Source organism: Loxodonta africana, unplaced genomic scaffold (genome assembly GCF_030014295.1).
Source record: "Loxodonta africana isolate mLoxAfr1 unplaced genomic scaffold, mLoxAfr1.hap2 scaffold_32, whole genome shotgun sequence".
Classification (NCBI taxonomy): domain Eukaryota; kingdom Metazoa; phylum Chordata; class Mammalia; order Proboscidea; family Elephantidae; genus Loxodonta; species Loxodonta africana.
In genome coordinates, this window is record NW_026975036.1 from 282,775 (window position 1) to 296,991 (window position 14,217).

Genomic DNA, 14,217 nt, shown 5'->3' on the forward strand with positions numbered 1-14,217 from the left:
ATAGTTCGATGAGCTTCTTTGATAGATATCCTTTCATCTTTCATGATGTCAGGGAAGTTTTCTTCCAACAGATCTTTAACTATTCTCTCTGTATTTTCTGTTATCCCTCCCTGTTCTGGAACTCCAATCACATGCAAGTTATTCTTCTTGATAGAGTCCCGCATGATTCTTAAGGTTTCTTCATTTTTTAAAATTCTTTTATCTGATTTTTTTTTTCATCTATATTGGTGTCAATTCCCTTACCCTCCAGGTCCCCCACTCTGCATTCCAGTTGCTCGATTCTGCTCCTTTGACTTCCTATTAAGTTGTCTAATTCTGTCATTTTACTGTTAATCTTTTAGATTTCTGAATGCTGTCTCTCTATGGATTCTTGCAGCTTATTAATTTTTCCACTATGTTCTTGAATAATCTTTTTGATTTCTTCAACTGCTTTATCAGTGTGTTCCTTGGCTTTTTCTGTAGATTGCCTTATTTCATTTCTGAGGTCATCCCTGATGTCTTGAAAAAAAAAAAAAAAGCATTCTGTAAATTAGTTTTTTATCTTCTGCATCTGGGAATTCCAGGATTGTATCTTCATTTGGGAAAGATTTTGATTCTTTAGTTCGGGGAGTTGTAGAAGCAATCATGGTCTGCTTTTTTACGTGGTTTGATATCGACTGCTGTCTCTGAGCCATCTATAAGATATTGTAATGATTTATTTTATATTTGCTCACTGAGTCTTATCTTGTTTTGTTTTCTTTCAATATACATAGATGGGCTTCTAGATTGCACTGTCTTGATTGTAGTAGCCCTTGAATCACTTATGTCCTGTTACCAGCTGGTTTGGGCTATTACCAGATATATAAGCCTAAGATTCCCTTCATCATTCTTGAGTAGAATCTGATTTTGGGTCACCAGGTGTGTGGTGCAGACTGTCACCTATACACCTAGAGCAGTAGTGGTGCTAGTTGTGTGCACCAGATTCTAGTAGAAGCAGGGGGTCACATCTGGGGCGGGACAGGGTGCTGACAGGCTTCCCCCAAGTGCCAGTGAGCTAGGTGTGTCCCTATTCCTAAAGCACTTTGGTGGGTGGACTCTGTAGCTGTACCTTAGGCACCCAATGCAGGTACCTCTACAGATTGGTAGGTGTCACCATCCTCAGACCCCTAAGGTAGGAGGCTAGATGGTCTGGGGGGAGCTTCAGCCCTCAGTTCTCTGTCGTGGGTCAGTGAGGGCTCTGTTTAATACACAGAGAAAGCAGACCCGGGAAACTTATCTTTCCAGTACTCCACTAAAACAATTACAGTCAGATCCCTATCAGAAATGCCTTTGCATTATAATAGCCACCTTGTTCCCTGTAGGGGTGAAAGCCCAAGACTGTGGATCTCATATGCTTGGCTGGAGCTGGTTCTGTATTTTTAGTCCAATTTCGAGAAGTCAGGGAAGGATTTTTGATCCCTGGGTTTTTTGTAGCTGCTTCTCTCAGGCCAGGAGAATGGGTTAGGAAAACACCAAAAAAAAAAAAAAAAAAAAAAAAACCCACAGAGCACTTCACTCTCTCACTCAGGAAGTTCCAATGTTATTGAAACCGCCTGGGAAGGAGAGGGGAGGGATCAGATAGATTGGAGAGAGTAGCACCCTGGAATATAGACAAAGTTACTTATCTTGCTTGGTGATGACTTTTTTATCTGAGATTCCCGAGGGGTGTGTAGCCTGTGTGCGTTGGCTGGGTTGAGATTGCCCCTAAGGGTCAGGCCCACCTCCTTTGCTTGTGCTGTCTCAGAAGCTGTGGTCAGTTCCTCCGCTCCCAGTCCAAAGCCCAGCACCAATTTCCCCTGCTGGGACGCCACACTCCAGGCTCCAAAACTAGTCGCTGCCTCCCCGTGCCTTCTCCTCCTGTCAGTGGCATCGCTCTGCCTGTGTGCACTGCCTGGGCTTCCCCCGAGGTCACTTCTGGGGGCTTGGGCTGTGTCCTGTGTTTGCGCCATCTCAGGATCCCATGCTCAGCAACCCTGTGCCCAGTCCAAAGCCTGGCACCAAGGTTTTCTGACTGGGACGCTGGCTCCAGGCTCTGAAAACAGTCATTGCTTCACCGTGGTTGCTCATTCTCAGCCTCTGTCACTCAGGTCAACTTTTTAGATTTGTGTTTATTGGTCGGGGTTCGTATATTGTCATGTATGTGATTCATTCTCTTGTTTTTCTGAGTCTTTGTTGTAAGAGGGATCCGAGGTAGCTTCTACCTAGTCAGCCATCTTGGCCTGCCACCAAGTTTGTCCACTCTTTATGTCTATAGTGTGTACATGTTATGAAATGATTAAATAATATAATTTAGGTTTTTCTGATTTTTGTTACTGACTATGAGGCTGACATAATCCAACATCAGGCTAGGCTTGTCTTCTATGAAATGATAACATTCAAGGAGAACTGAAGGTGCTACGTGAGTACTTGCCTTAAAATTACCATAAAATCTCTAAATTCTTTAAGTCATAATCATGTTTTAAAATTTTAAAAATTTACCACATTTTGGTTAATAAAAGCATAGATTCTGAAAGAGATATTCTTTCCAGTCTCAGCAAGGGGAAGTTGATCCAAGCTTCCTATATCCCCACTCTCTTTAATTTTTTTTTTTTTTTAACTTCTAGAACTGGCTTTCAGATTTTGACAAACAGAAGCCATGTTGTTGTCAGAGTTTAATAAAAGTGGTGTCGCATTCACCCTTTTGGGCTTCTCAGATTACCCAGAAGTACAGTTACCCCTCTTCTTTGTATTTCTGTCCATCTACGGTGTCGCTGTTGTAGGGAATATTGGGATGATTGTAATCATCAAAATTAACCCCAAACTGCACACCCCCATGTACTTTTTCCTCAGCCACCTCTTATTTGTGGATTTTTGCTATTCCTCCATCGTTGCTCCTAAGATCCTGGAGAACCTAGTTGTAGAAGACAGAGCCATTTCACTTTTAGGATGGGTAGTGTAGCTCTTTTTCTTTGGTACCTTCATTGTGACTGAATCTTTTTTATTATCAGTAATGGCCTATGACTGCTTTGTGGCCATTTGCAACCCTCTGCTCTACACAGTTGCCATGTCCCATGACTCTGTGCTATGCTGGTGGTGTGATCATATGCATGGGGAGTAGTGTGTTCCTTGGTGATCACGTGCTGTACTTTCAAATTATCTTTTCGTGGTTTCAACACAATCACTTCTTCCGTGAGCTCTCCTCGGTTCTCACTTTTTCTTGCTCTGATACTTCTCTCACCCAGTTACTGCTTTTTATCTTCGTCACTTTGAATGATGTGAGTACATTACTCATCATTCTCACCTCTTATGTGTTTATCATTGTCACCATCTTGAAAACGAGTTCAGCCAGTGGTCATCGTAAGGTGTTTTCTACCTGTGCCTCTCATCTGACTGCCATCACCCTCTTCCATGGCACCATCCTCTTCCTCTACTGTGTGCCCAATCCAAAAACTCCAGATACACCTTCAAAGTAGCCTCTGTGTTTTACACAGTGGTGATCCCCATGTTGAATCCCTTCATCTACAGTTTGAGGAATAAGGATGTCAAGAATACAGTCAGCAAGATGATGGACACTAAAGTCTTTTCTCATTGAACATATTGTTTTAGTAGAATTTGTCCCTAATTTGTAAATTAAATGTGTCCAAAAAACAATTTTTAAGGATATTTTAAAATTAACAGCTAGTATTGTATAATGGTGAGGTTGTGGATTTTTGGCTTAAAGAGACTAAGCTTGGCTTTGTCTCTTCATTACAGGAAAAGATCAGCTATCTCTCTCATCTTTAGCTTTTAAATCTATGCAAATGTGATAAAAGGAACTGGGTCATAACCTGATAAATAAGGCCAAGAGATAATATAGCTATCATAAAGGGCACCTTGCAGAATCTGAATTAAGGTTAATTTCATCCCTCTTTCTTATAAGACACTTGGAGTATAGTAGGTTCTCATTAAACACACATTTTTTTGACTACTTATCTACAAATGGCAGTAAAGATAAAACATAGGCTTTGTCTTCAAGGAATACATAATTTGGTGGTACTGCTGGGGCAATAAAGAAAGGGTCTATTGTAAAAGGCAGACTATAATAAATACCTTAAAAGGTTTGAGGCAAGGAATAGTTCAAATCCATTCAGGGACATTAGAAATATATTTTCATAAAGAGGTATTATTTAAAGTTGGCCTGGAGAATGGGCAGGATATTAGGAGAAGGCATATCAGTGAGGAAGGCATTATATTCAGGAGAGACTAGAATGAACAAATGCCAACCAATTTTTATTGAGTAAATACAATATGTTGTACGTGTGTGTTTGTGTGTGTGTATGTATGTGTTTTCTTATACTTAGGTTATATTGGCATGAATGCAAACATAAATAAATATTGTCTGTAACATGAATATGTTTTAGAAAGAGCTCCAGTGTGACAGAATGATAAGTTAGAAAGACTTCACCAGAGGCGTAGAAATGGATCTCAGAGAACCAGTGGCTGCTCTGTGTTTTATGGTATTATTTTGGCCACCCAGCCATCACAAATGTTATATATAATTTATTTATATTTTTTAGAACATGGTCATAATTAGAGTCTTCTTCAACAGAACTCTCAATTTGACCAATCCTTGATTGAAGCCTACAGTTATTTTTTCTAGTAGAGGTGGCAAAAATTACGCTGAAGTAAGTTCCAAAACTTTGAGAGATTTGAGGCTTTTCTAGACCCTCTTGGAAACCTGTGAAGCTGCCATACGAACAAACACAGACTAGAATATTGGCTAATGAGAGAAAAATAACCAGTTGCCCACTTCTTCCATTATACTATCTGACATTTAGCACACCAGATTTGAGAATGAAATCCTCTTCTGTCAGCTGACCTGCTAGCTGATCTCACAGACCTACATAAACTGAGCCCCGATTAGTCAAGCATAGACCTGATCAGCAGAACTGCCCACCTAACCCATATAATAAAAAAAAAAATAGTGAGCAGTAATAATGACTGTTGTTTTAATAAATGCATTTTTGCATAGTTTTCTGTGTGTAAGTCATTTGAGTCACTCATTTTCTCAGTTAATGGCAAGATTATCAAAAAGATTTTCCCAAGCCTTATTATATGACAATTTAGACTATTGGTTACATAGAGGCTGTTCATTTAAAAAGATGCGATTAAAATTTTAGGGAAGAGCCAAGATGGTGGAATAGACAGACGTTTCCGGCGAGCCCTCTTTACAAAAAAAAGACCCAAAAAAGCAAGTGAAATCAGTATATTTATGACTAGCTAGCAACTCACAGCATCACAAAAGCAAGCTTAGAAAACGAAAAGAGGGGCAGGGGGAGGAAGAGAAGGTTCAGAAGCAGAGAGGAGTTACTGGACTGGAATCACGGGGAGCTCTCAGGCACCATTTCTGGAGCAGTGGCAGTGGGCTGGCACTAGCATTCGGCCACAGTTTCCCCAGGGAGAAGCTGCCAGCTACACATCCTACTCACAGCTCTGGAACCAGAGAAGAGCAGCACTCTCGGCAAAAACTAAGTACTTGTGTATATTTTACCACATCCCCCCACCCCCAAGCTGGCTTCAGTGGCTGAATTCCCTGGGCATGAGATAGGCACTGTTGAGTGCCTAGAGCCATCCTCCCAGCCTTGGAGAAGGGAAAAAATTGCAACTGGGGGAAAGAAAATTTGCCAGCTCCACTAACCGGGGGAGCTCAGGACAGAAGTGGCTCCTGTCCAGGCATAAATGGTCCATGGACTTTGAGCACCATTACCCTCTACATGGACCTGTGTGGGCCTATTTCAGGAGAATAGGCCCTTGTGGGCAAACTACAACCATTTCAGCTTTGTGGTGAAGACATGGGTGTTTGATGTTTGGAATTGCATTGCCTATTAAACAGGGTCCTCACCTACCCACATCAGGGTCCTAAAGACTGTTAGCTCCATTCAGGTCACCCAGCCACCCATGAGAAGTGTCCAAGGATAACTAGTACCTCCCAGTGCCTACAACCAAAACACTGTGTGCCCATTGTATGTCTGCAGAACCCACCCACCTGCACACTTTAAGGAACAGGAATATGCTTTCCTCAGAGACACTCGGGGGTTGGTTCTCAGCCTCCTGCCTTGTTCAGAGCATAACCCCCTGCTACAATCCGATACTGGTACATACACCAATCACCACTGCCCCTCTAAGACTGTAGGACAGAGCCTGTACCACACACTTGATCAGATACCTGGAAACCTGAATTGAATTCATACAAGAAAAGTGAGTGGACTCCTAGATTGATATACCTGATAACAGGTGTAGCCATCTGGGGACAGTATGTCAGAACTCTAAAGGCAAAAATAATCAAGGTAGCTCACTCAAGCAACCCATTTGGGCATATCAAAACAAAACAAAGCAAGAAGCTATGACACAGCAAGCAAGCATAAACTAATACAATAACTTACAGAAGGCTCGGAGACAACTGTCAATATCAAGTCACATAAAGAAATGGACCATGATCACCTCAACAAACTCTCAAAACAAAGAACCCAGGAATCTTCTAGATGAAAGTGCATTTCTGGAATTACCAGAGCGAGAATACAGAAGATTAATATACAGAACCCTTCAAGACATCAGGAAGGAAATGAAGCAATACACAGAACAAGCCAAGGAACAGACAGATGAAGTAATTGAAGAAATCACAAAGATTATTCAGGAACATAATGAAAAATTCAATAAGCTGGAAAAATCCATAGACAGAAAGCAATCAGAAATTCAGATTAACAATAAAATAACAAAGTAGACAACTCAACAGAAAGTCAGAGGAGCAGAATTGAGCAAGTAGAAGCCAGAATTTCTGAACTCACTTAGCACTAATATATTTAAAGAAAAATCAGATAAAAGATTTAAAAAAAAACAAAGAAACCTTAAGAATCATGTGGGACCCTATCAACAGAAATAACCTATGAGTGATTGGAGTACCAGAACAGGGACGGATAAGAGAAAATACAGAGAAAACTGTTGAAGATTTGTTGGCAGAAAACTTCCCTGATATGGTGAAAGATGAGAAGATATCTATCCAAGATGTTCATCAAACACCATATAAATTAGTGACATATTATAATCAAACTTGCCAAAACCAAAGATAAAGGGAGAATTTTAACAGCAGCTAGGGTTAAACGAAAAGTCGCCTACAAAGCAGAGCCAATAAGAATAAGCTTGGACTAGTCGGCAAAAACCATTCAGGCATGAAGGCAATGGGATGACTTATTTAAAATTTGAAGGAAAAAAATTGCCTGCCAAGAATCATATATCCAGCAAAACTGTCTCTTAAATATGAAGGTGAAATTAGGACATTTCTAGAAGAACAGAAGTTTAGGGAATTTGTAAAAACAAAACCAAAACTACAAGAAATACTACAGGGAGTCTTTTGGTTAGAAAATCAATAATATCAGGTATCAAACCAAGACTAGAACATTGGGCAGAGCTATCAGAAATCAACTCAGACAGGGAAATAAAAAAAAAAAGGAAGATTAAAAAAAAAAAAAGCTCAAAACAGGGTAACAGCAATGTTGTTATATAAAAGAAGACAACATTAAAACAGTAATGAGGGATTAAGAAACATAATCATAGATCTTCCATCTGGAGAGGAAGATACGGTGATACAAAGAAATAAAAGTTAGGTTTAAATTTAGAAAAATAGAGGTAAATAATAAGGTAACCACAAAGGAGACAAACTATCCTACTCATCAAAATAAAATACAAGGGAAAAATAGAGACTCAGCAGAAACATAGTCAACAACAACAAATATGAGGAAAGGACAATATATAAAGAAAATCTACACAGCACATAAAATCAGGTGGAAAAAGAAACTGTCAACACACAAAAAAAGACATCAAAATGATAGCACACAAAAGGAGCTCAAAATGGATCAAAGACCGAAATATAAAATCTAAAACTATAAAGATCATGGAAGGAAAAATAGGGACAATGTTAGGAGCCCTAATACACAGCATAAACAGTATACAAAACATTACTAATAATGCAAAAGAAAAACTAGATAACTGGGAGCTCTTAAAAATCAAACACCTATGCTCATCCAGGCTTCACCAAAAGAGAAAAAAGATTACCTGAAGACTGGGAAAGATTTTAGCTATGGCGTTTCCCATCAGCACCTGATCGCTAAAATCTACATGATACTGCAAAAACTGAACTGCAAAAAGACAAATAACCCGACTAAAAAATGGGTAAAAGATATGAACAGACACGTCACTAAAGAAGACGTTCAGGTAGCTAACAGATACATGAGGAAATGCTCACTATCATTAGCCATTAGAGAAATGCAAATCAAAACTACAATGAGATTCTATCTCACTCCAACAATGCTGGCATGAATCCAAAAAACACAAAACAATAAATTTGGGGAGGCGGTGGGGAGACTGAACATTTATACACTGCTGGTGGGAATGTGAAATGGTTCAACCATTTTGGAAATCAATTTGGCGCTTCCTTAAAAAGCTCGAAATAGAACTAGCATATGATCCAGTAATACCACTTCTTGGAATATATCCTAGAGATATAAGAGCCTTTACATGAACAGATATATGCACACTCATGTTCATTGCAGCACTGTTTACAATAGCAAAAACCTGGAAGCAACCAAGGTGCCCATCAATGCATGAATGGATAAATAAATTATGGTATATTCACACAATGGAATACTATGCATTGATAAAGAACAGTGAGGAACCTGTGAAACATTTCATAACATGGAGGAATCTGGAAGGCATTATGCTGAGTGAAATTAGTTGCAAAAGGACAAATATTGTATAAGACCACTATTACAAGAATTCAAGAGATAGTTTAAACAGAAAAGAAAATATTCTCTCGTGGTTATGAGAGGGGGGAGGAGAGAGGGTGGGAGGGGGTATTCACTAATTAGATAATAGATAAGAACTGCTTTAGGTGACAGGAAAGATAACATACAATACCGGTAAGTTCAGCACAACTGGACTAAACCAAAAGCAAAGAAGTTTCCAGAATAAATTGAATGCTTTGAAGGTCAGTGTAGCAGGGTCAGGGGTTTTGGAACCATGGTTTCAGGGGACATCTAAGTCAATTGTCATAATAAAATCTATTAAGAAAACATTCTGCACCCCCCCTTGGAAAGAGGTGCCTGGGATCTTAAACGCTAGCAAGCGGCCATCTAAGGTGCATCAGTTGGTCTCAAACCACCTGGATCAAAGGAGAATGAAGAACACCAAGGACACAAGGTAATTAGGAGACCAAGAGACAGAAAGGGCCACATAAACCAGAGACTACAACAGCCTGAGACCAGAAGAACTAGATGGTGCCCGGCTACAACCGATGACTGCCCTGACAGTGAACACAACAGAGAACCCCTGAGGGAGCAGGAGAGCAGTGGGATGCAGATCCAAAATTCTCCTAAAAAGACAAGGCTTAATGAGACTAGAAGGACCCCGGTGGTCATGGCCCCCAGACCTTCTGCTGGCCCAGGACAGGAACAATTTCCAAAAACAACTCTTCAGGCAGGAATTGGTTGGACAAGGATTTGGAGAGGGATGCTGGTAAGGAGTGAGCTTCTTGGATCAGGTGGACACTTGAGACTATGTTGGCATCTCCTCCCTGGAGGGGAGATGAGAGGGTAGAGGTGGTTGGAAGCTGCCAAAATGGTTGTGAAAAGAGAGAGTGGAGGGAGGGAGTGGGCTGGCTCATTTGGGGGAGACAAATTGGGATTATGTAGCAAGGTGTATATAAGTTTTTGTGTGAGAGACTGACTTGATTTGTAAACTTTCACTTAAAGAACAATAAAAATCAAAGAAAAAAGTTTAGAAATATTTAAATATTGTAATTTCATTGAATGTTGCTAATATAATGTTTTATAAAATGGAATTACCTTGTGTGCTTTAAATTCGTTTTTATCAATAACTTGGAGATTCTCATTGAGATTATTCAATTCATGGATTATGATCATGACATGAACCCCATTTGATATATTTTATTTAATCATCCTTTAAGCACCCTTCCCATCTCTTTAAATCTAAGATAAATAAATAAGCAGCATAACCGTCTTGTGAGTGTTTTGCCTACGTGATGTAAGGAATCACCACCAGTTATGTTTTTTTTTTCCTAATGGTTTTGGAATTTTGCTATCATTAGACTCTCTTTCTCAGGAGACATGCATTTAGTAACAGTAGTTTGGGGTTGAGTTTCAAAAAAATAATCTAGTCAACAAATACTGTCATCACTACTGTATATCAGAGTTCAATATATCATCATATGGGTTAAAACGCATGTCTAATACCAATCTTTTCAATGGAAAGAAATATGCATAAACAAGGACAAAGCCATTGTCTTCCTAGAATGCCTTGTGTAGTTCTATGTGCTTTGTAATTATGCAATAACTAAGGTCATCCTGCTGGCCGTGATGGACTACAACTACTTTGAGGCCCTCTTCAACACACTGCTGTACATGGTCATCATGTCCCACCTGGTGTCTGGATGATACCTGTGAGGAGCCATGTGTTCTCTGATTTGCATGTTGAGATCCTGTCCTAGTTCCCAACATGATCAAACCCTACTTCTGCAATCAATCCCTTTTCTTATCACTTGCTTGAACTGATGTCTCTATGAATGAACTGCTACACTACATTGTGGTCACCGTCAATGAGATCATCACCATTGTTGCCGCCCTTACCTCCTACTTGTTTATTCTCATCACCATCTCAAGAATGTGGTCAGCAAATGCAAGACAAAAAGCCTTTTCCACCTGGGCCTCCCACCTTGCAGCCATCCTTGTCTTCCATGGAACAATACTTCTCATTCATTTCAGGCCCCACTCTGGCAGCAGTCTGGGCACTGAAAAGAGGCCATGGTGTACCTTACTGTGCTGATTGCTACACTGAATCCCCCGATTATAGCCTGAGAAGCAAGTATGAGAAAAAAGCTGTCACGAAAATCGTGGAATTCAACTCATTTTCTGAGGTACCATTTTCTTTACTGGACTTAGGTTTTCAAAAGGGACTTTTAAGTAGGGATTTGAGTTTGGATGGAAACGGATGAAATGGAAAAGGGAGAAGGATCTAGGGTGCTATGCTTGTTTCTTTATTATCTCTTCACCTTTTAGGCTTATCTTAAGATTTCCAGCACAGTCCAGAGAATAATTCGAATGCATCCTCTGGCTCCCCGCTTTCTCCAATCACTGAGTATTTTGACTGAGTTTGTGGGATTGTATTAATCCTTAATTTTTTTGTTTTGTGATTTTCTAACATAATGCACGTACAGACACGTGGCTTTCCAGCATTATTAATACTTCTAATAATTTTTAATGAATTTACTTTTTTTCTTCCAGGGAATGATATATATTTGTCTCATACCCTCATATAAAAAAAAAAAAACCTCATATACATTATAGTTATTATTATTTTTAATTTAGAGGAAGTTCAAGTGAATGAAAATATTTCTAACTTTCTCCAAAACGCACCGTGATAAAGGCACCCCAAATTCTGTGCTGAACTCATTTTATACTCCTGGGGCTATGTGATTCTCTGTGAGAGGCACAATTGTAGATTTGCCTGCCTGTTCATGGAAGGATGAGATCATTAAACATCTAGGAAACATTCCAGAATTGTATCTTTTTCTTCATTATTATTTTCTTTTTTTGTGTGTGTGTGAAAATTTACACAGCAAGTTAAGTCCCTGTTTTACAGTTTTCTCACCAATAGTTCAGTGACTTTAGGTACGTTTATTACAATGTGTCAACATTGTCTTTAATTGTGTTCTGATTTTCCCCGTTTCCCGGACTCTATTTGCCCTTATCTGTTATCTTTTCATTTTTGCTTTTGAATGATTGTTGACCTTTTGGTTTCATACTGATGGTTTTTCAGTAGATCACTGATCTTATGGGAAATATCCTTTATTTTGTGTGAAACTCTGCTATTTAGTAAAAGTTGATCTCAGGGGATTGATTGATTCAGTTCTAGGTTTAAAGAATGTCTCAGAGAAACAGTCTCGGAGCGCCCTGTTTAATATTCCAGTTTGGTTTCACTATTTATTTTATTTTTATTTATTGTGCTTTAAGTGAAATTTTACAAATCAAGTCAGTCTTTCATACAAAATATTATACACACCTTGCTATGTACTCCTAGCTGCTATCCCCCCAATAAGACAGAACACAACTCCTCTATCGTGTATTTCCTGTGTCCTTTCAACCAGCTCCTGTCTCCCTCTACCTTCTCATCTCACCTCCAGACAGGAGCTGCCCACAGGGTCTCATGTGTCTACTGGAGCCAGGAAGCTCACTCCTCACCACTATCATTTTCTGTCTTATAGTCCCAGTCCAATCCCTGTCCGAAGAGGTGGCTTCAGGAATGGTTCTAGTCTCGGCCTAACAGAGGGTCCAGAAACCATGACCTCCAGGGTCTCTCTAGTCTCAGTCAGGTCATTAAGTCTGGTCTTTCAGAAGAATTTGAGGTCTGCATACCACTGTTCTCCTGCTCCATTGGGGATTCTCTGTTGTGTTCCTGTCAGGGGAAGTCATCAGTGGTAGCTGGGCACCATCTAGTTCTTCCAGTCTCAGGCCGATGTAGTCTGGTTTATGTGGCCTGTTCTGTCTCCTGGTCTCGAATTTTCCTTATGTCTTTGGTGTTTTTCATTGTCCTTTGCTCCAAGTGGGTTGAGACCAATTGATGCATCTTAGATGGCTACTTGCTAACATTTTAGACCCCAGATGCCACTCACCAAAGTGGGATGCAGAACATTTTCTTAAAACATTTTGTTATGCCCATTGACCTAGATGTCCCCAGAAACTATGGCCCCTAGACCCCTTTCCCTGCTGTTCTGGCCTTTGAAGCACTTGGCTGTGTTCAGGAAATTTCTTCGCTTTTGGTTTAGTCCAGTGTGCTGACCTCTCCTATTTTGTGTGTTGTCTTTCCCTTCACCTAAAATAATTCTTGTCTACTATCAAATTAGTGAATACCCCTCTCTCACCCTCCCTACCCTCATAACCATCAAAGTATATTTTCTCTGTGTTTAATCTTTTCTTGAGCTCTTATGATAGTGATCTCATACAATACCTGGCCTTTGGTGACTAAGTAATTTCACTCGGCATAAAGCCTTCCAGATTCCTTTATGTTATGATACATTTCATGGATTCATTCTTGTTCTTAAATCGTTGCATAGTATTCCATTATGTGAGTGAGTATATCAAAATTTCTTTATCCATTCATCTGTTAATGGGCACCTTGGTTGCTTTCATCTTTTTGCTATTGTAAACAGTGCTGCAATGAACATGGGTGTGCATATATCCGTTCATGTGAGAGCTCTTATTTCTCTAGAATACATTCCAAAGAGTGGAATTGCTGGATCTTACTGTACTTCTATTTCTAGCATTTTAAGGAAGCGCCAAATCAATTTCCAAAGTGGCTGTACAATTTTACATTCCCATTAGCATCGTGTGTGTTCCAGTCTCTCCACAACCTCTCAATTTATTATTTAGTGTTTTTTTTTTTTGATTACTGCCAGCCTTGTTGAGGTGAGATGGTATCTCATTGTAGTTTTTCATTTGCATTTCTCTAATGGCTAATGATTGTGAACATTTCCTCATGTATCTGTTAGCTGTCTGAATATCTTCTTTGGTGAAGTGCCTGTTCATATCCTTTGCCCATTTTTCAGTTGGGTTATTTGTCTTTTTGTTGTTGAGTTATTGCAATACCATGCATGTTTTAGAGATCAGATGCTGATCAGACTTTTTGTAGCCAAAGAGTTTTTCTCAGTCTGCAGGTAATCTTTTTACTCTTTTGGTGGAGCCTTTGGAGGAGCATAGGTGTTTGATTTTTAGGAGCTCCCTGTTACCTACTTTCTCTTCTGGTGTTTATGCACTGTTAGTAATGTTTTATATACTGTTTTTGCCATGTATTAGGGCTCCTAGCATTGTCCCTATTTTTTCTTCCATGATCTGTATTGTTCTAGATTTTATATTAAGGTCAATGATCCATTTTGAGTTAGTTTTTGTGGGTGATGTGATGTATGGGTCTGTTTCATTTTTGTGCAGACGGGTAGCCAGTAATGCCAGCACCATTTGTTAAAGATATTCTCTTTTCTTCATTTAATGGACTATAGTTCTTTGTCAAATATCAACTGCTCATATGTAGATAGATTTATGTCTGGATTCTCAACTCTGCTCCATTGGTCTATGTATCTCTTGTAGTACCAGTACCAGACTGTTTTGACTACTGTGGCAG

The 14,217-nt window shown here is 39.6% G+C and overlaps 1 long non-coding RNA gene across 12 annotated transcripts in view; it reads left to right on the forward strand.

The window, feature by feature from the left end:
• LOC135229505 (uncharacterized) overlaps window positions 1-14,217 on the forward strand; it is a 598,703-nt gene that overhangs the window by 192,386 nt on the left and 392,100 nt on the right. The gene's annotated exons all lie outside the window — the stretch shown is intronic.